The sequence below is a fragment of the Lutra lutra genome, chromosome 14 (genome assembly GCF_902655055.1).
Source record: "Lutra lutra chromosome 14, mLutLut1.2, whole genome shotgun sequence".
Classification (NCBI taxonomy): domain Eukaryota; kingdom Metazoa; phylum Chordata; class Mammalia; order Carnivora; family Mustelidae; genus Lutra; species Lutra lutra.
Genome location: NC_062291.1, coordinates 67,102,253 through 67,126,059, shown reverse-complemented (window position 1 = coordinate 67,126,059; position 23,807 = coordinate 67,102,253).

Genomic DNA, 23,807 nt, shown 5'->3' with positions numbered 1-23,807 from the left:
TCCATGTTACATTTGTATCTGTAAGTAAGTGGTTATGGAGATTAATGGATTGCTCTATATGAGGAAATAATTTGCATGGATGAAGTTTCACTCTTAATCTGAAATATGTTTTCTCTGAGGCTTGAAATAGGTTGGTTCACAATATTCTGCTCTTCCAAGAGTTGCATCTTTAGGCTTCTGGATTAAAAAAAAATCAAGATCTGTAGTTCCTCTCATGAGTCAATAAGGTCTGACTGAGGGCATATGAATTGATCTTAGGGACCTAGTGTTGAAAATTTATGATATACACTGGGGGTGTATTTTATCTCCATTAATGCAGGCAAAAACGGAGTCCCAAGGAGAGGATAACAAATTGGCTAAATGATGCATTTTTGTTGTTCCAAGGAAAAGGATTTGACGAGCAGCCTAAGTAGATGGGACTAATGAAAAGCCTATAAATGCAGGGGCTCTTGTCTGAGCCAGAAGATATCATTGCACTGATTTTCTTCATTGCATCAGAGTTTAAGGCTGTAAAATTAGGCTAATGGATAAGTCAGTCAGTGGATAGGAAGAAATGGCAAGAAAAGGACAGGATTAGAATAAATAAAGACTTTTCAGGAAGGAAAGAAAATGGGTTAGAATGTTGCTGAAACATCTCCCACCCTACTGTGTGGGGGTGCTGCCTAGAGGAGTCCCGGATTATCCATCGAGGATACATTCCCAGACCCCCAGTGAATGCTTAAAACTTCAGATGGTACCAAACCCTATATTTGCTGTGTTTTTTCTATACATACACTCCTATCATAAAGTTTAATTTATAAATTAGTCACAGTTAGAGATCAACAATAACTAATAATAAAATAGAATAATTTTAACAGAACACTATGACCAAAGTTATGTGAATATGGTCTCTCTCTCTCTCTCAAAATACCTCATTGTACTGTACTTACCCTCTTTCTTCTGATGATGTGAATGATAAAATGCCTACATGATGAGATGAAGTGAGATGAATGATGTAGGCATTGTGATGTAGTGCTAAGCTACTATTGACCTTCTGAGCCTATGTCAGAAGGAGGATCATCTGCTTCTGGACCATGATTGACAGAGTGTAACGGAAACCCCAAAATGTGGAACCCTGGACAAGGGGGAACTACTGTATTTTCAGTCTGTGTAGTTTCCATTAGTCTTTAACTCACAGCCATTTTCTGGTCCAACTCTTTGTAAAGAGGGTAGCAGTGTTAGTTTCAATTGAACACATGCAGATAGCAAGTCCTCCCCACCTGGCCAGAAAGGAATGTATCAGGGATGGTGAGGCGTCAAGTCCTCCACTTTTGTACACCAAGTGTGTAAAATTCAGAATTCAAGGCTGAGAATCAGTGATGAGGGTGCTCACTGATCGATAGGTCTATAGTTGGATAAATAGATAATGTTGCTCATGATGGGTATGATGGTAGTCAGCATGAGAGTGATAATGGGAAATATTAACACTCAGATTTTCCTTTCTCTCTCTCAGGTTCTGCTTTAAGGAAATGTCATATAAGTTATTCAAGCTTCACAATAACACTTTGAAATTAACAATATTATGCCATATTCTATAGAAAGGAAGTTAAGCCAAATAAAGATTAGTTTGTCTCAATTCACAGAGCTTATAGCCATCGAGGAAAACTTAATAGTAAATCACAATGGCTGAGACTTCTGGAAAGAAAAATAACACCAACAAGTCTTATGTATTTCTGAAGCTTCTACCCCTTTTCCCAACGAAGTAGCTCAGATTTTCCCAGTGACTCTTTTTAGAAGACAGACCATTTCAGACCCATGTCTAACAGAGGGATAGAGTTCTCAAGAATCCCAGTGTCTAAGGCTATGATGCTCTACCCTGAAAAATTCTGATTTTTTTTTTCTTGGCATTATTTATCATCCTGTACAGACTTTAATCCTAATTACAAAATTAAGGATGTTGGGAGTTAAAGGATTCTGTCCTCTTTTTAACTAAATTAGCTGTGTATCTAAATCCCAGTACTCATGGATGAATGACTTAAGACACTGTACCTGACTATCCTGTTCCATTTTAATTAAATGGATGGCCCTGCAGTAAAGACAGTGCAGGCATTCACAGAAGTTGTAAGGTTTATGCTTTATACGTGGTTGCTGTTCTTCCAAGACCACAGGAGACAGACTACCAAGAAGCAGCACTCCTCAGGTTACTTCCTCCAGAGTGTGATTCCAGAATAATATGTAAATCACTGTTTTCAACATATCTCCTTTCCTCGTATTTTCTTGTTCCTGTAGACTGGCACGTTAGAGGTTAGGCTTTATCTCACAGCTATAAATACATACCTTGACATTAATATAGATTACATGCCAGTATGAGATCTGGCAAGAATGGTGCTATCCAATAAATCTGATGAGAAGAGTTAAATTTCTCCCCATGTATCAGCATTGGCAATTACATTTGATTGAAAAATGAGTTGTTCTCACTGGCACTAGAAGTAGCAGATTTCAAGTATTCATATATCAATAAATAGCTAATAACAGGCATTGTATATATCATTAAATAATCATAAAAATTATTCTCCTTCAATAGGACTGGAGTACCTTGTGCAGTGCAGCTGAGTAAATCACTCCACTGGATGGTTTTCTCTTTTACTCTAAAAAGCCAAGGCTGTAAATAATGTAAGCTGTGAGCTGTCACACAACTCATATCATTAGCAGAAGGGATATTTATGGAACCCTAAGAAAACCTAATTTGATAGAAAAAGGATGAAAAGAAGACCACAATGGCGTGGATAGAAATACTAGTGGTAGAAATACAAGTAACACAGTAAATGAAATATAATAATATCCAATCTGATTTTGCAAGAGCATTCTTCCAATCAACAGATATGCAAGGCCTTGAAGTTCACTTACACTTGGTTGGATATTTCGGTGGAAACATATGCCCTGAGTTCTAGCACAGACACAGGTGCACAGACTTTGATGTACAAAAGTCTATTTATCTCAGAATAAAATATTTAAGCATTAATAGTTATTTGAAATTGTATTCAGACATGCATTTTACACAGGTGTTTATAACAGTGTTTAGAAACAATAAGATCTTTAAGAAGGTAGAAGTGAAGAACGAGAAACACTGACTTACATTTGTTGGAAACCAGCCTTCTTACATGTTCCTTTCCTGCCATTCATTTCCTGTATCATCCAATGTCAAATGAGCCTTATGTTTCAAAAGGATTTCTGTAACTATGCAAATCACTTGGATTTTGGTTGTGTTAGACTTACATCTCTCTCTCTCTCTCTCTCTCTCTCTTTTTTTTTTTTTTAAGATTTTATTTATTTGACAGAGAGAGAGTAGGCAGAGAGCCAGGTAGAGAGAGAGGAGGAAGCAGGCTCCCCACTGAGTTGAGAGCCTGACACGGGGCTCCATCCCAGGACCGTGGGATCATGACCTGAGCTGAAGGCAGAGGCTTTAACCCACTGAGCCACCCAGGTGCCCCAGACTTGTATATATCTCTTTGTGGATCAGTATTCTGCCCATTACAGTTGCCAACCAGATTCAGGAGAAAAACTCATCTACATGCTGCTTACAATAGACCCATCTTAAGTAAAAGATTGGAAAAAAAAAAAAGAATTAAAAATAAGCATATACATACTTGGTGAAAGAAGGCTGCTATAGCAAATATATATCAGAAAATTCAGATTCTGGACAAAAATCTTTCTTAGAGATAAACAGTGATAATTTCATAATGATTAGAGTTCATTTACCAAGAAAATATGGTAATTCTAATTGATAGAGCCTCTAAATATGTGAAGCAAAAATATACAGAATTAAATAGAAAAATTGATATATCCGTAATTCCTTTTATTTAAAGATTTTATTTATTTATTTATTTCACACACAGAGAGAGAGAGAGAGAGAGCACAAGTAGGCAGAGGGAGAGGGAAGCAGACTCCCTGCTGAGCAGAGAGCCTAACGCGGGTCTCGATCCCAGGACCCTGGGATCATGACCTGAGCTGAAGGCAGACACTTAACTGACTGAGCCACCCATGTACCCCTATATATCCAAAATTCTTGGTAGAAAACTGGAACATAGCCTTCTCAGTATGCGGCAGAGCAGTCAAATAAATTTAATAAAATATGAAAATCTGAAAAAAAAATGAACAAACTTGATATATCTGGGCAGACTTTGAGCACCCGAACAAGTGAAGAATACATGTTGTTTTCAGGTGCACATGAACTTTTTAACAAAATAGACTACATGTTAAGTCATTGTTCAATTTTCTATAAATGTCACATAATTAAAACACTAAGAGCAGTTTTTCTACTTTGAAATTAAGTTTGAATGCACTAACAGAATTACCCAAAATTTGTAAACTAAGCTATATGTGTCTCATAGGTAAAATAAGATATCATAAATTAAAAGTTTTATTTGCATGATAATGAATAGTATCCTTGCGACCAAAACTGCAATATTCAGTACTAAAAGAATACATGTGAATGTATTCTGTGAATAGAGGAAATTTATAGTCTTAAACACATACTTGAGAAAGTAAGAAAGCTTGGAAAGTAATCATTTAACAATTCACTCAAAGAATTTTTAAAAGGATATGAAACAAATTCCCCAAAAGTGTAGAAGGAAGGAAAGAAAATGATGGAAGTAGAAATTGACAAATAAAATCAAATATATAGGGGCTCTTGGGTGTCTCAGTGGGTTAAGCCTCTGCCTTCAGCTCAGGTTATGATCCCAGAGCCCTGGGATCAAGCCTGGCATCAGGCTCTCCCCTCAGCAGGGAGCCTGCTTCCCCCTCTCTCTCTGCCTGTCTCTCTGCCTACTTGTGATCTCTGTCTGTCAAATAAATCAATAAAATCTTTTAAAAAATCAAATATATAATGGGGAAAATTTTTAAAAAGCAGGTTTTTTTTTTTTTAAGATTTTATTATTTATTTAAGAGAGAGAGCAGAAGCAGAGGGGAGGGGCAGACGAGAGGGAGAAGCAGGCTGCCTGCTGAGCAGGAAACCCCACGGGGGGGCTGGATCCTAGGAGCCCGGGATCATGACCTGAGCTGAAGGCAGAAGCTTAACAGACTAAGCCACCCAGGCACCCCTCCCAGTTTGTTTCTTTCTTTCTTTTCTTTCTTTCTTTTTTTTTTTTTTTAAAGATTTTATTTATTTATTTGACAGACAGAGATCTCAAGTACATGGAGAGACAGGCAGAAAGAGGAAGAGAGAGAGTGGAGGAAGCAGGCTTCCCGCTGAGCAGAGAGCCCGATGCGGGGCTTGATCCCAGGACCCTGGGACCATAACCTGAGCCAAAGGCAGAGGCTTTAACCCACTGAGCCACCCAGGTGCCCCCTCCCAGTTTGTTTCTTAAGGAGACTAACAACATGGATGAATCTATGGCCAAACTGTAAGCGAGCCAGAGTGCAAGTCGAGGAGAGGACATCTAGTGAGCCAGGTAGGGGGCAGCAGGGTTGGGATGAGCTCTGAGGTGTTCATTTCCAGAGCTTTACATCCATACCAAGTTGATTACCTGCATCCAGAGATAGGTGTCTTTTGCTTGCTGTTGACATACCTTTAAAAGCTAGAATAGTTTGGTAATGTTAGTGTGGGCTATTGATTTTTGCTATTGAGATTGGAAAAAATAAAATAAATAAATAAAAAGCAGAAATATCCAATACAGAGACAATCAGAGTAAGCATGACACTTCTTTGAGGTTTTCTGGATCTGAATTAAGCCAGTTTCAGTGGCAGTCTCTGCCTCTGTACATGTCCTTGGGAAAACTCTTGTTTGAAGGAGGAAGAAAATAAGATTTGCTAGAGATCTGTATGGCTGAATATTCTAAATGCGGGGCCAGAGAGAAGTTGTTGGGAGAGCAGCTACTGGAATCCTGCTGGTCACTTTTCCAGGTCAAATCTATTAAACTGCTGTCATGTACATGGATATAGATCCCAAGCTTACACTTTCTCTCTCTCGAAATTTTCATAAGTTTTCCTAGCCCAAGTTAGCCTAACTAGGTCATGGTAGCTATGTAGAACATGGGATGAAATTTTAGTTTCATTCTGAATGTGAGGGGCAGCCATTGGAAGAGATTTCATTTAAAAGATCACCCACCCAGCTGCTCTGTGGAGAATGAACTTCGTGAACATGAATGGAAGTGAGAAGACCAGTCACGTAGCTGTGTCAGTGGCTTCAGTGACTGGACCCAGCCAACCACACCAGATAACTGTGGATGGGATAAGCGTGTCTCAGTGACTCTGACCCCATCACCACAGCATCAGATATGGTGTTAGTTCCTCAGGCTGTGTTAATTAAGCATCCCCTTTCCTAATTATTTTAGAGGATTATTTTCTCTGTGCAAATAATTTGGGGGGAGAACACCTCTTTTCTTTTTTCTTAAGCAGAGAGGACTCTAAGACTCAAAAGTTCTTGTGTTTATGGCTAGAGAGACATTAAAAATATTTCAGTTATAAAAATAATTACCCAAAATCAAAGGCATGAAAATGCCAGCTGGTTCTTATAAATGTGTTTTAGGTCATGTAAATCATGGTAATTTGCAATTAGAGATGAATTTTTTCCCCCCTGGGAAGACTACATGTAATTTTCAGCTGTAGAAATTTCCTTTATCTCTTGAGCTCCAGGCAACCATCCCTGCAAACTATAATCTGTTCACCTATATTACATGTAATAATTGTTGCTGAGGCCAATGTCTTTAGAGATAGAAAATGTAGGAAGAATTGTCTCTTGTGCCTGGTATGTGTCTTCTGTTCGGAATATTAGGCTGAAATAGTTTAATAGCAGATATTATAGAACTAGTTCTGAATCTCCTTTCTGATGGCTAGAAAATTGGTAACTCTCCACTGAAAATTATTTTCTAATGTAATTTTTTTCTCCAGCCCTGCTGTAAGGCTTTTAAGATTATTTTAAGAAGCATCTTTGCAGCTACACTCATCATGGGATGTGAAAGAACTAAGTTTTTTTCTTGTTTTTTTTTTTTTTCTTTTTTTTTGGTCTGGACATCTTGGTCCTTCTTTATTATAAGCTTTTGGGTTATATCTTATTTGTAAAGTAAACTCTAAAACAACTTTGAACAACTTGGGAAGAACCTATTCAGTTCTAGGGTGGAGAAAAGCCTTTTTTACATTCCTATTTTACAGGCTTCTGAATTGTCTATCCACGAAGGCTGTAATTTGTGAACATGACTTCAGTCATTAATAAACTGGACATCTATGTACCAGACACTGTGTTAAGTGCGAGACATCTAAGAGCCGACCAAACCAAGAGGATTCTTGCTCACAAAAAGCCTTCAGTCTAGTGTGAACATAAGTTCCTTTATCCAAGCTCCTCATGCTGCTGAGCTCCTGATAAAATATAGGGAAGATGCCAGGCTTTGCATTTAAGAGTCTTTATTTTGAAGGCGAAAGCTATTTCCTCTGTGGCTTTAAACTTGCATATAAGTTGTCTGTGGGCCTGGTATCAAGTTTGTGTCTGTGAGACATTGGCATCTACCTGGTTTTTAAAGTTTACTGAAAATGTGGCCCGTGGACTTGGACTTTGAATTCCTACTCTGTCTGTATCAGGCACTTTAATGTGTGTGCATGTGCTCGTGTGTGTGTGTGTGTGTGTGTGTGTTTGCCTGTGCCTTTTGTGCCTTTGGAGTATCCCATAAAAGCAGATTACCATAATCTTTGCTCAAATGAGGGAACTGAGGCTGAGAAAATAACTTGCTCCTGGCCAAGCAACTGGCAAGTAGTGGAACAGAATTCAGGATTGTCTTCTTCAACACCCCGTTCCCCCATCCGCAACCCCCTCCACTTCATCACCGACCTTTTGGCTTCTATCTCTTTCAACACCTTCCCCTTATCCTAGTGGAATAGGGCAGCTTTCATCTACTTCTTAAATCAAAAATTATGCTTTTGGTGCCTTCAGTGACTTTCTAGTTTTGTCTTTCTCTTTAAGGAAAGAAAAATCAATGGAAAATTAATTAAAACTAGATATTTGACTTAGATTGTATTTGTGGACTTTTTTGGTGTAGGTAACGCTTTAATCTACAGAACTGTAAAGTACACAAGCCTCCAAACTGAGAATCCAGACATAGTGTTATGGACTGAATTGCGTTCACCCATAATTCATATATTGAAACCCTAATTTCCAGGGTGACTTCAGTTGGATATAGGGACTTTAAAGAGGAAATTAAGGTTAAATGAAATCATAAGGATGGGGTCCTAATCCAATAGGACTTGTGTCCTTTAAGGAGAAAAGAAACCAAGGATTCACATGCATGGAGAAGAGGTCGTGTGGCAAGAGGAAGGTTCTGTGCAAGCCAAGGAGAGAGGCCTCAGGAAACACCCACCCTGCTGACACCTTGATCTTAGACTTCCAGCACTTCTGAACTATGAGAAAATAAAATTCTGTTGTTTAAGCCACCCCATCTGTGGTATATTGTAATGGCAGCCCTAGCAAACTAATACACAATGATAACACTATGAAAAGAAAAAGGAAGAATGAATAACTATCACTTGGAGAGAAGGAAAAAATATTTTTTTTAAGTACAAAAGGGAGGAAACAAGTGCACAAAATAAGGAAGACAAGATGTCATGACAGGCAACCTGGTAGCTTCATAGTTACTAGTGATAATTAAACTCCCTCATTCACAGCATTTAACCAATGTCCTATCCTAGGAGTTACTGAGTGACCTGGGGGTCATTCAAGCCCTCTATGTGGAGTTCAGAACCTGGATCATCTTGATATGACTACCAAGAGATTATCCTGGCCGAGCTATCTGACTTATGCTTCCTCCCCTGACTGTGTGAGTGAATCCATGAGTCAAGAATGGAAATGATAGCTGAGCTTCCCACTATGTGATGAACGGAAGGGACTTCTGCGCTAGGCACTCAGATGTCTGTCTTGTGCTCCATGGACATTATCACACAGAAGAAAAGTCTCTCTTTCACCTGGACAGTCATCAGCCAAATCTTCTGCCCAATATTTTTGAGGTCCTAAGATGCCTCTCTAATGGGTCCAGTCTCTACCAGACACCATGGAGTCAACGGCTCAAAACTGAAAGACTTCTCCAGAAATGTTCATTCCTAAACCCTCAGTTTCTTGATGTGTAAAGCTGGGTTAACAATAACTAGCTCTCAGGATTGTTACGAGGATTAGAGGAGTCAATTTGCTGACGTACTTCGAGCAGTGCCTGGTATGTGGGAGTAATCCAATAACTAGAAACTACTGGTAGGGTGATTATTCAAAATAACCATGCAAATGAAGAATTCTTAGAAGAAGGATATTAGCAAGATATCCAACAACTAAGGGTCAGGCTACAACCACCTCCATTGTGGTCAAGGTGGTATTTTCAGGATGCATACCGCTGTTCTGAGCTAGTGTCTAGTCTCTCTCCCAGCCAACCAGGAAACATCAACTCTATCCTGTTGGAGAGAAATCCTGCTGCTTGTTCCCCATCTCCCGCACCTCTCTATAAATAGGGACCAGAACTAAATGTGGAGCAATTCCTTTCGATCTGAGATTTCAAGGGAGTGATGGATCCCCAACAAAACTCTACAGGTTTGTTTCTTTTTTTTCAAATGCACTGTTTACCAGAACATGCTGTTATTTCCCAGGGAATGCTATAGATATAAATAACCATCTAGGGGAGATATTTTGAATATACAAGATGTAACTTCAGGAAGAATTCATTCTTTCTTAAAGCAGAACTCTCTGCTCATTTCCCCTCTCTGGGGACAAAATGAATAATGTGTGAGAGTTCAGGAGTAATTAAGAATAATGGCAGTGTCAACCGGAGGACAAGTGATAAATCTTTGTTTATGATTTAGAAATTTTATGAATGCTTAGTCAAAAGACTACTTCTGAGTTGTAATGAAAGCATGCTACAGTAATTCTTTAGCCTCACAAATGGAGAAACAAATTTGCAAAATATGTTCAGAAATTTCCCCCAGGAGGCATAAATTAAACTTTGATATTCCACAGATTATTTCATGGCATGTGAAATTTCAAGGATTTTCTATAATATTTAATTTTTAAATATGCATATGTCCTAGGTATCTAATGTCTACACTGATGATATAGTCCCCACTCTATATAACTCATGTGGAGGTGGGGTGAAGACTCTTTTACATAAATACTTACCAAAAAGTGAGATCAGTACAAAAATAATGTTCTATACAAAATGTTTGGGCAGTGCAAATGTAATTGTACTTAAATCAGTCTTTCTAAGAAAGGAGATGATTTGTCCTCAGTCCTAGAGATTCTGATTTAATTGTCTTGCTGTGGGACCTAGCTTAGGTATTTGCTTTTTCAGTTCCAGTGATGATGTCTATGTGCAGCCACAATCCTATGAATCCTATGAATAGCCACAATCCTATTAGGTATCCGTCCTGCTGAACTTCCTTATTGTTGACAGTAGCAGCTTTATGATCTCTCTCAGGGAAAAGACAACAGAAAATTCTCATATTCAGGTTTCAGGATTTCATGATAATAGAACATTAGATACAATACTCCCTTGCTCTATGTCTGCGTAGACCTGCCCATTTGACAGAGGCAGAGAGGTAGACTAAAACCTAGCCAGATATATTTAGAGATCAGGATTTGATCATTCTGAATCAAGATTTCTCACTCTAGGTTGCTCTCAATTGGACATAGCTGACCTATAAAATTAACAAGTATAGAAAATGCTGGGGAGAAATAGGTTAGGGAAATGATTCTCAATTCTTAGTTGAGTAAAAGAATCACCTAGAAGGCTAGTTACAGTGCATATTCCTGGGTCCCATCCATAGCAATCTTATTTCAGTATGTGTCCAGTAAGGCATAGACATATATATTTTTAATAAGCTATTTGGTTGATTTTTGAATAGGAAATCAAAGAATATACTTTGGGGGGTGCACCCTGGGGCTTGAGGAATCTCCAGCAGTGCCAGTCACAGGGTTTCCTGGATTTTAGGCATCTCTGAAGAGATAATGAAGAAATGGACAGAGGAAGGGGAGGCTTAGACATGACAGAAAAGGGAGCTTATATGTACAAAATTACATTGAGTTTAGAAATAGTACTTTCGTGTTCGAAAGGACCTCCAAAGTGATTTGGTCCAATCAAATGTATCAGTATTAGTTATGACATTACAAATGAATGGCCATGTAGCCCTTGACTGACCTTCACACATGGAATTCCCTACATCCCTGTACATTTCTGGATGACTCTGGCTGTGTACTTGAGCTGACCATATCCACCAATCTTTACTTTCTGACCTTTGGCTTTCTAGCAATATCAAACAAGGCAGCTTGTTCCTCCCCATGGCAACTTTCATATGGAGGTAATGATCTTCTTATTGACATCCTGTCGGCTTTCCATTCCCCTTGAACAGTCCTCTTCTTCCAATATTCTTCTTTGAGAAGTTTCCAGACCATTCGCCATCGTGGTCATAGTGCTTTGAAATCTGTAAGCTTCAGACAGATGCTCCCAAGAGATCAGTGTTACAAATGTTTTATACCCACATCTGCTCCCAAGAGAGCAGAATCACTAATGTTTATATCCAGATCTGCTGCCCTCTTCCCCAAGTACAATGAGAGTATTACTTTCTGAGATAATTTCCTATTACTTACTGTAGTGCATTTTACAGAATACTAGCAAATGAACATGAATGAATAAATGAGTGCGTTTTTTGTGGGTTCCTTCAAATCATTGACCGGCATGGGAAAGACTAAACTCATTCCAACTGAAAAAAATTGGATGATCCAGAATCAGATAACCAATTCTGACATGCCTGAAGTCCCTCTCAGTTTGGTTTCCAAGTGTACCTGAACTAGATATGCTAGGGATTCTGCAGATGCTCAGAGGCAGAGTGAACAGAGAAATTGCAAAAGTTGTTTGTAAACCATTAGGGTTTTTCCTCTACTCCACACCCAAAACCATGTCTGGATTGTCATGTTCTGATTCCACAGGACTTGGCTCAGCACCAGAGGTTATAAATTTGTCATTTGATGGCAAATATAGTCTACTGGGTTGGCAAAACAGAAAGCATAAGCTCCTTGGTGAATCTTTGATTTGCAAAGTTGTCTTTCTACAATAATTGCTTTCTCTTTTTTTTAATTGTGTTATGCTGGTCACCATACAGTACATCATTAATTTTTGATGTAGTGTTCCAAGATTCATTGTTTAACAGTGCTCCATGTAGTGCGTGCCCTCCTTAATACCTATCACTAGGCTCACCCATCCACCCATCCCTCCCTTCTAAAACCCTCAGTTTGTTTCTCAGAGTCCACAGTCTCTCATGGTTAGTCTCCCACTCTGATATCCCCCCTTCATTTTTCCCTTCCTTCTCCTAATGTCTTTCATGTTATTCCTTATGTTCCACAAATAAGTGAAACCATGTGATAATTGACTTTCTCTGTTTGACTTATTTCACTCAACATAATCTCCTCCAGTCCCATCCATGTTGATGCAAAAGTTGGGTATTCATCCTTTCTGATAGCTGAGTAATATTCCATTGTATATATAGACCACATTTTCTTTATCCATTCATCTGTTGAAGGGTCTCAGCTCTTTCCACAGTTTGGTTATTGTGGGCATTGCTGCTATGAACACTGGAGTACATATGGCCCTTCTTTTCACTACATCTGTATCTTTGGGGCAAATACCTAGTAGTACAATTGCCAGGTCATAGGGTAGCTCTATTTTTAATTTTTTGAGGAATCTCGATAATAGCTTTCTACAATAACTGTGGCAGGATTTTTATGTACTATGTACAAGCAAGGCTGAAGGTTGTTCTTCAAGAGGCTGGAGGGACTTGGGAGAGGGTAATTAGTGAATATTTGTTCATACCCATGGTTTGCACAGGAAGAAAGGTATTATAGAAGAAAAATTGGGAACCTGGATTAACCCGTCAAAAGCCTTCTAAGGGAAAACAAATGGAACTTTCTACTCCTGGTGAAACTTTTATTATGTTGTTCTGTCTAAGATGTTTGTCAGTGGAATAGGAGTAGAGTTGTGGGTAGAATATCAAGAACTAGCAGACTTGGAAGATTCCTCCTTTGTGTACCATACATTTGATCAAACAGGTCTGAACTTGTTGGTTAAGATGGTCAAGTGTATAGTTGATATACAAGTATCTGTAATGATACTTTGTCCATTTAGCACAAATCTCCACTGTAGGTTATCTGCCTATTTCATGAATCATGACCTTCTCATGGCACCTAAGGCCCTTCATGACGACACTCCAAAACACCTTCCTCCAGAATTGTGCTCCACTGGGTACCCCAGGACACCAAAGCCTTATCTCTTTGCTGTGCCCTGAACATAGTAACTTCATTCAGATCTCAGACCACTGATCTTGCTAGTTCTTCACTAGGTGGATTACCACTTCTGTTCACCTTCCTTTGAAAATTGACTTATTTTGCAGAGGCAACCCCAATTATACAATGCACTTAAAGCCTTTCCTGAATTTTTAATAATGGCGTGACTTATGGAGCTACTATAAGGTAACACGCATTGTGCTGTGTCAGATATATTGTTATTTACTTCAATCCTCATATTCATACCATAAAGTGAAGTATTGTATTTCTTATTTTAGGGCTAGTTCTGGAAGTCTATACAAATTTTATCTGTAACCCTCCCCTTTTTAAAAGACATATTTATTGTAGAGAGAGAGCATGCATATGAGTGGGGGAGGGACAGAGGGAGAGACTCTTCAAGCAGACTCCCCACTAAGCATGGAGCCTGACCTGGGGCTCCCTCTCATGACCCATGAGATCATGACTTACGCCAAAACCAAGAGTTAGATGCTTAACCAACTGAACTACCCAAGTGCCCCTATTTGTTTACCCCTTAATGTCACTGAGTTTATAAGGGATGACTTAGACTTTTGACCTAGATCTGCAAATTCAAGAGTCAGCACTCCTCATCACTATCATCTATGACTTTTATTATTATCCCCCCTTATATTTGTCCTTCCCCAAAAGGACTAATTCCTCTATTTAGTACCTATTTGTACTTTAAATACAATTAGCCAGGTAAGATCTCTTACCCTTGCTCTGCTCTAAGCAGTTCTTTGTCATCTCCCATCTTCTCTCTTTGCTGGAGAAACAGCTGTATGCAATAAATATTTATTGAACTCAAAATGAAGGAACAATGGCTAAGACTTTTGCTTCTGGCTGTGATGTAGTAGCTTGTATCAGAGTAACTCACATTAACACAAATGCAAAGGAAGTCATTTAGCTAGAAGAAAAATAATCTCAGATGAAAGATGAAGCAAGTTAAAAAAATGAGCCTGTAAGTGATCTAAATAAATAGAGACTGTTTAAAACAATGGCAATAATGGGTTTTGAGTTTTAATATATGTTGTAAGTAAGGGTCATAAAATCTTTTCATTGTTGGGGAAGTGGTAAAAGTAATAACTTTCATATACTCTGACAAGACAAGAAGAAATGTAGAAGTGAATTAAGGAAATGTATAACAGGCAAGCTATTAGAGGGGAAATGGAATGATTTTTAAAATTCATAATTATTTCAAAAGATGGCAAGACTATGAAAAAATATGTATACTCATATAGAACATAGATCATGATGATAGATTTAAGCCTAAATAGATTGCTAATTAAATAAAAATAGACGAAATTCTCTAATTAAAATAAGAATGATAGAAAGGATTTAAAAAAAGAAGAAAGTAACTCTCATAAGAAATGGCTTTCAATGTAAGGGGATGAAAAAGGTGAAAATAAAATGATGTAGAAAGATTAAAAAGAAACATCAGGGAAATACCAAAAAGAAAGTTAGTATTGCCTTAATACTATTTAAAAAGGAACTATTTATGATCAGAAATACTTCCAGAGTTAAAGAGAACATTTGATGATGATAAAAGGGTCAGCCCAACAGAAATACCCATTCATCCTAAACTTGTATGCCATTATTAATAAGTGCTGAAACAATATATAAAATAAATGGTGGTGATTAGATCATAGCATCTGATTTCTCCTTCTCCTGACTTTCAGGGATATGATCATTTTTTTCATCAAACCCATACATATAAAGAGCCTAATTCTGAATGTTTCACATTCAAGGTGGCTTTTGCAACATTATTATTGCTATTAATATGAATATTTTATTTCTATGCATGAAAACATAAAAGGAGGGGCGCCCGGGTGGCTCAGTGGGTTAAAGCCTCTGCCTTCGGCTCGGGTCATGGTCCCGGAGTCCTGGGATTGAGCCCCGCATTGGGCTCTCTGCTCAGCGGGGAGCCTGCTTTCCTTCCTCTCTCTCTGCCTGCCTCTCTGTCTACTTGTGATCTCTCTCTCTGTCAAATAAATAAAATGTTTAAAAAAACATAAAAGGATATACTGTACACCTATATAGAAAACTCTGTGGGTACATGTGTGCATATAATGCAACCAAATAACATGCTAAAGTGCACCTCAGCAGCTTATAAGGTCAATAAAATGATTCCTGTTTATAAGAGAGCTAAGTCAGTTGCCACATTAAACATCCTACCTGTGACCAATGATACACAGGATACACAGGCCTAGGCAATCTCCAGCTTTGTACAAGTTTCTTTGGGATGATGACACTACTTTAAGTAGCAACTAATAATTGTACTGTAAGTAGGGCGCCTGGGTGGCTCAGTGGGTTAAGCCACTGCCTTCGGCTCAGGTCATGATCTCAGGGTCCTGGGATCGAGTCCTGCATCAGGCTCTCTGCTCAGCAGGGAGCCTGCTTCCCCCTCTCTCTCTCTGCCTGCCTCTCCGTCTACTTGTGATCTCTGTCTGTCAAATAAATAAAAATCTTAAAAAAATAATAATAATTGTACTGTAAGTAGCATCTAATAATTGTATACACTTTATCTTAATGTTATTTTGTTTATTAACCATTTAATAGGCAACACATGTGCATTGACTGAAATTTAAAACCACAGAAGTGAATAAAGTGGACAGTGTGCTTCCCTCCCTGTTTTGTTCCCAGATTAACCGACAGTCCTTCTCCTTGAAAGCAGTAACTTTCACCTTTCTTATTTATTTTCTCAAGGCCTTCTGTGCCTTTAATAATATCATTTAGTCATTATATATAAAAATTATATCATTTAGTAATTAGTAACTTATAAGGGATAAATTATAAGGAATATAGGGGTATCTGGGTGGCTCAGTCAGTTAAGTATCTGACTTCACTCGGGTCAAGATCCCACGGTCTTGGAATGGAGCCCTGGGTAGGGCTCTCTGCTCAGTAGAGAGTCTGTTTCTCCTTCTGCCCCTCTACCTGTTTATGCTCTCCCTCTCAAATAAATAATGTCTTAAAACAAACAAACAAAACAGGGAGGGGTGCCTGCGTGGCTCAGTTGGGGTTGAACATCTGCCTTTAGCTTGGATCATGATCCCAGGGTCCTGAAATTGAGCCAAGTGTTGGGCCCTCTGTTAATGGAGAGTCTGTTTTTCCCTTCCCTTCTGTGCTCGCTCTCTTGCTCAAATAAATAAATAAAATCTTAAAAAAAAAATAAGGGCTATATGTATGTATGTCTATTTTTATGTTATATAAATGTGTATTTTTCGCACGTGTGTGTGTGTGTGTTTCTTATACTGCTTTACAGTTGACTTTTTTATTGAAACTACCACCAGAAGACCTGTAAGTTGTCTCATTCTTTTTCATAGCTGTAGGTTGTTCCATTTTATAAAGATATCATAATTTATTTGGCTAATCTTATATATAAATGAATTTGTTCCCCATGTTTGATAATTATGCAATTAATGTCCAAGCGCATATATATTACATCTCTCCTACTACAAGAGTATTGGAAATGCTTCTGTGGAATAAATACCTGTATTCAGAATTGCTAAATGAAAAATTTTGTTTTTAAGTTTGAAAGCTATAACCAAATTATCCTTTACGGAGGCATTCCCAGGTTGACACTCCCATTGGTAATCACTTACCCTCATTACAGTTCTCAGCATAGTGCTGGGAGGGCACTGGCCTGGAATGAAGACCTTTAATGGGTAACGGGATGCTTCTGAAAAGGCAGAGTGGCGACACCCACCAACTGTGAGTGCAGGTAACTGATTAAGAAGGGATTCTCAATTTAAACTCTCCACTAGGATCCTCTTTCCTTGCAGTAAAAATCACAGGTAGCAAGATGTTATTCTTTAAAGCTCCAAGACCTTGGTAATAAAAAATTGCAGTGATTCCCACTTGATACGCAATTAAATGGGACAAGCATTAACAAACAGGCGCCTTAAGGAATCAAAAATAAATAAACATTTAAAGAAGACACTACTGAAAGCTCATGGGAGCTTTCCCTGTGGAGAAATGGGTTTATTCTGGAAGGAGATGGGAGGGAAGGGTTGAGGACGATATTGAACCTCTGCAAACATGCTGTTTGCTCTGCTTCAGCCAACAGTCTTCCTCTTCTGTTAATGCACAGGTTAGTTCACTGCAAACCTCCAGAAATAACAAAAAATCTGGATATATGGAATAGAAATCAGATTTCCCCCGTGATTAAAAATATGCTCTAAACCTCTCCACTTTCCTCCCTCTCTCCCAACTTGTCTCCCTTCCTCTTCTAAGAATCCTGTTTACATCCTCCTGGGAAGATGATTCTGTTCACTGCTATCTTCACACAATTTTCACTTAATTCCTCCTATAATTGCAGGTTTCTCAGGAAGGTAAAGAAGGTTGCCTACAAGAAACAGCCTGTAAACTCCCAAAGCTCTTTGTCTCATGGGTTTTAAAATGTCCAAGTTCTAGGGCTTTGGCCCAGATGGCTCAGACCTGTATATGCTCTCATCCCCGGAGCCCTTCACAGAAAGCAGTGCTCCTGGGTGTGTTTATTACATTGATCCAGGACCTGCTGCACAGTGTGGCATTCAGACCCCAGACAGGGAGTCCTCAGAAGCAACTTGAGGAAATTTATCCCCTGCTGTGTAGCCACAGGAAGTTGAGAATACACTGGCTTCATGAATGAAAGGGAGCACAATTTCACTGGGAAAGACTCGGTTCACAGTTTCTATTTATTTCTTCTTTTCTGAAAAACCCTACATCATCATTAATTGAAAACATGGTAAACAGGGGCACCTGAGTGGCTCAGTCAGTTAAGCATCTCCCTTTGGCTCAGGTCATGATCTCAGGGTTCTGGGATCAAGCCCCACACCAGGCTCCTTGCTCAGCGGGGATCCTGCTTCTCCATCTGCCTGCTGATCCCCCTGCTTTACTCTCTCTCTCTCTCTCTCTCTGACAAATAAAATCTATAAAAAAAGAAAATATGGTAAACAGAAGAAAGAAGAGGAGATAATCACCCTTACCCAAAGATTAACCATGTGAAATCGTTCTATTAACTGTCTTTCGGTCTTTTCTATGTTTTAAACACAGTTGACTTAGCATATATTTATAGACTATCTGCTAAGTGCCTGGCACTATGCCACATGCAGTTGTGACAATGTCATATGGTTAATTGTGGGAGCTGAGATTTTTTTGTTCAACTTTACTATGTAAACCTTTCTTATTATTACATGTTCTTTTTTACAAATATTAACTATGTTTTAACATAAAATGATTGTATTGAGAATACTACTACTAATTTTTATTCACTGAAGTATAGTATAGTGGTTAAGATAATAGTTTCATAGAATCAGAATGAATAAAATCCCAACTCACTCTATTAGCAGTGTGAATGTGGCCAAGATGTATAGTTAATCCGGTCTTCAGTTTTTTCTTAGATAAACTAGAGCTAACCTCTATACACAATGTCCACAAGGCTGTCTCACATCGAGTTCCTGTGAGCACAAATGACTTTATTCCAGTAAAATAGTTCTTCTGTACCACCAGGCAGGCTCTGAGTCTGCCTTTCCTACTGGCTTCATCCAAAGTACTGATCAGAGCTGAGGAAAACCATCAGTGTGGTTGACTGGGAACACCACACATTCATTGTCATCACTTGCAAACAAAACTTCCCAAGGACTGGCCATTCCTGATAAGATCCTAGTTAAAATCCCTTCAGCTTCCCACCCCCAAAATCTCAGACCGTCCCGCACAGCATCCGTCCCATCTGTTCCTATTGCATCTCTACAGGGCAGGAGCTGGCCATCTCTTCTAAAGCCAGAACTCTGCCGTGCTGGATGACAGCTTCCCTTCAGCTCAGGAGCAAGTGTCTCTTCTCTGTCCCTGACCTTCAACTGTTGCCTCACTGTCACCTGCATTTCACTCCCAGCTGAGTTTGCAAAATCTTCTCCAGTTTTACAAGCAAAGAAAACTACGCCAAAGCTACAACCATGACAACTTGCAAGCCCCTATGTCCCTCCCACTCCTGCCAACTCCTTTCTTATTCATAGGTGAACCTCTCAAATAAAGAGGCTTCACCACCTTATTCTCCCTTTTCACCACCCATTCCCTTCTCAACCCACTTGAATGTGTCTTTTACCCTTTCCACTCCAGTGAAACTGCTCTTGTGAAGGGGAATGATGGCCTTCCTATTTTATAAAGCCAATGTACCCTTCCAGATCCTCCTTGTAATTCATCTCTCTGGAGCATTTGAGACACGTGAACACAACTTCCATTTAAAAACACTTTTTTCCTTGAGTCTGTAATACCACAAACTCTCGGCTTTCTTCCTTTCAGGCTGTTCCATGTGAGTCTTTATTTCCAACTTTTTTCTATGTACCTTTTATTTTTTTTTAAAGATTTTATTTATTTATTTGACAGACAGAGATCACCAGTAGGCAGAGAGGCAGGCAGAGAGAGAGAGGAGGAAGCAGGCTCCCTGCTGAGCAGAGAACCCGATGCAGGGCTCGATCCCAGTACTCTGGGATCATGACCGGAGCCAAAGGCAGAGGCTTTAACCCACTGAGCCACCCAGGCGCCCCTCTATGTACCTTTTAAATTTCACTTTGATTTAAATATTTTTTAATTGATAAGCTGTGTCCTCTCAAAAGTCATATGTTGAAGTTCTAACGCCCTGTACCTCCGAATGTGATTATTTGGAGACAGGAGCATTAAAGAGGTAATTACAGTAAGATGAGGTCATATGGGTAGGACTTAATCCACTACAACTGGTGTTCTTGTAAGAGGAGGAAGTTTGGACATGGCTTTGTGGGCATGGAGGAAAGGCCAGCTGAGGACACAGTGATGAGGCAGCCATCTGCTAGATAGGGAGAGAACCCTCAGAAGAAGCCAATCCTGGCAACACCTTGATCTTGGACTTCTCAATGCCAGCACTGTGAAGAAATGAATTCATTGTTACCGCCACCCAGGCTGTGGTATTTTGTAATGGCAGCCCTAGCACACTAATACACATACACTAAAAGGTAAAAATCTTGTGTTCAATGTCATGACATCTTACATGTTTATAAAGTGACATGCAGTTATAACCTAGATAAACACATAGATGATTGTCTGTCTCCTACATGGCTTCACTAAACTAATACCTATCTTGATCTCTATTACCACATATTAGTTTTGTTTTTCAACTCTACGTAAATGGAATCACATTGTGTAATTCTTTTGTATCCTGTTCATCTCGCTAAAATTAAATCTGTGGGATTTCATCCTTGTTATTAGAGTGTTCCACAGTGTGAAGTCAGTGGAACAATGTATTATGTTAGTTCCTCTCTTTATGGACATCCATATTGTTTCTACTTTTTAATTATAGATAATTACAGAAATAGACATTCTAATGTATATCTTCTATGGAACATAGTGCTAATTTCTCTTGGGTTCCTGTGCATATATTTCATTAAAATGAGCTCCACTTTCTTTTGAATAGATATGTAGGAATGAGATCACAGTGTGTTTTACTGTAGTCTAACTTTTTCAGAAGTGAGTATACTGATTAACACTATATGTGTTGTGTGAAAGTTCTATTGTTCCATAATTCACCAACACAAAGTATTTTCTGTTACTCTAATTTTAGCTCTTCTGGTTGGAAGTACAGTAGTATCTCCTTGTGAGTTTAGTCTGCATTTCCCCATTAATGTTACTGAGAAATTAGATATATATTATATATACACATATATTGTAAATATAATGAATATATATAGTGAAAAGTTTATCACATCATATTATGCTTACTCATCATCAAACTATCTTCTTTTTCCATTTTTAAAACATTTTATTTATTTATTTTTATTTTTTTAATGAACATATAATGTATTATTTGTTTCATGGGTAAAGGTCTGTGATTCACCTATCTTACACAATTCACAAGACTCAGTATAGCACATATCCTTCCTAGTGTCCATCACCCAACCACCCCATCCCTTCTATGCCCCTCCCCTCCAGCAACTCTCGGTTTGTTTCCTGAGATTAAGAGTCTCTTATGGTTTGTCTCCCTCTCTGGTTTCATCTTGTTTTATTTTTCCCTCCCTTCCGCTATGATCCTCTATCTTATTCCTTAAACTCCTCATATCAGTGAGATAATATGATAATCATCTTTCTCTGATTGACTTATTTATATCCTCCAGTTCCATCCACTTCATTGCAAATGGCAAGGTTTCAGGGTTTTCTGATGGCTGTGTAGTATTCCATTGCATATATATATATAATCTATCTATATCTATGTCTAAATCTAGATATATGTATCTCGCATCTTCCTTATCCATTTGTCTGTTGATGGACATCTAGACTCTTTCCATAGTTTGGGGATTGTGGACATTGCTGCTGTAAACATTGAGGTGCGTGTGCCCCTTCGGATCACTACATTTGTATCTTTAGGGTAAATACCCAGCAGTATAATTGCTGGGTCGTAGGATAGCTCTATTTTCAACTTTTTGAGGAACCTCCATACTGTTTTCCAGAGTGGCTGCACCAGCTTTCATTCCCACCAACAGTGAAGGTTCCCCTTTCTCCACATCCTGGCCAACACCTGCTGCTTCCTGACTATTTAATTTTAGCTATTCTGACTGGTGTGAGGTGGTATCTCACTGTGGTTTTGATCTGTATTTCCCTGGTACTGAGTGATGTTGAGCACTTCTTCATGTATCTGTTGGCCATTTGGATGTCTTCTTTGTGGAAATGTCTGTTCATGTCTTCTGCCCATTTCTTGATTGGATTATTTGCTTTTTGGATGTTGAGTTCTTTGTAGATTTTGGATACTAGCCCTTTATCTGATATGTCATTTGCTAATACCTTCTCCCATTCTGTCAGTTGTCTTTTGGTTTTGTTAACTTTCCTTAAAACACCTTCTTCTATGAAGTACCTAAACAAGTAGATACTTATGTAGTGGTTTGTCAGGATATTCTAAGAGATTTGTAGGTGTTCTTTTTATATGCTAAATGCCAATCTTTTGTTGCATGTGTGTATGTATGTGTTTATGATGTATATGTATATATTTTTACACATATAAGACATACACACAGATATATATATCCACACATGTATATTGTTTTTGTGTGAGAAATATTTCTTTTTAATTAATGAAATTATTTATCAAGTATGATACTTCAGATTTTCTATTTCATCATTTTTTCCGTGTTTATAAATTCTGGAGGAATTGATAATTTTATCTTATTTGTGAATTACTTCTTATAATACTTTTTAAAATACCACAAGATATTTTCAATGTCTGTAAATGTATGATTTTATGTTCTATTCATGTCTCTTATAATCTTGTTTTATTTTATTTAAACCTTTCATTTTCTTTCCAAGCTTCAATTTGGGTAATTTCTATTACTTGTCCTTGAATTCATCCTATCTTCTGCTTGTCAAGTTTTCTATTAAATCTATGCAGTGAGTTTAGAGTTCATATATTTTATATTTCAGAGTTAGATAAGGCAAGTGACTGATACAGTCGAGCAATATGTGATTGAGTTGGGTCAGGTTATTGGTTTATGTTTTAGTAAGGGTCAGTTCACTTCTGGTTTGTTCCTATTCTTCAAGCAGGGGCTTTCTGACTTTTCACGCCAATCCTGGTGTGTCCCTATTTCCTCATCCCAAAATAAGAATGATGGATATTCAGCTCTATCCTTCTGAAGTTTTGAACTTTACCCTTTAGCTCCATTCTTAGAAGCTCCTATAGGACACATTTCTTATTTGAGAGACAAATACGTATTTGAAGCAGGTTTCTCCTTCTGGTAGGGTTTCGCCTATGGAGCACTGAAAGATTATGAGATTTCCTTTTGTCTTTTAGAAGATACTTTCTATTCCTCAGGCATGTGGAACACAACCTTGAAGTCCAGACAGTGCCTCAATGGGGACAATTGGCTGCTCATTCATGGCATTCCAGGTTCTCAACTTCATGTTCATTTGTCTGCCAAGGTCTCTTTCTCCCATTTTATTAAATCTGTGTAAACCAAACTTGATACTCAGTCCACGGTCAAACTCTACACAGGCTCCAGTCTAGAAAATGGTTAGTAATGGCCAATTCAACTGGGACGGGCTTCCCTGTCTCCAGAATTTCATATATAACACTTTGCTTCTGTTTATATAATATTCTGATTTCTTTAAATAAATGTGTATAACTTACACAGCTTCTCCTGGATGTTGCAGGGATATGTGTGGTGTCTGATACACCTACTATATTCTACATGCAAACAGAAGGCATCTCCTGAGGTGCTAAAGTTTGGGGTCCCTTCTGACGTAAGTGTAGGTGCTCTTTTACTTCTAAAATTTTCCTAGATGATCTTATCTTTATGAGACTTTTACATTTATTTTGCCAGACCAGATCCATCTTCCAAACTTCATGTTGTTATATGGTTATAACATGCTTATATTGGTGTTACAAATACCTCAGACTTACAAGTTTAGAACTAAGCACATATTTCCTGCCCCCATCTGGCCCTGTTGTATACTTTGGTGAAGAGTAACATTATCCAGTTGTAGTGTTTCCATCCACTGACCAGAAGCTTGAGAGTCTTCTTTGACT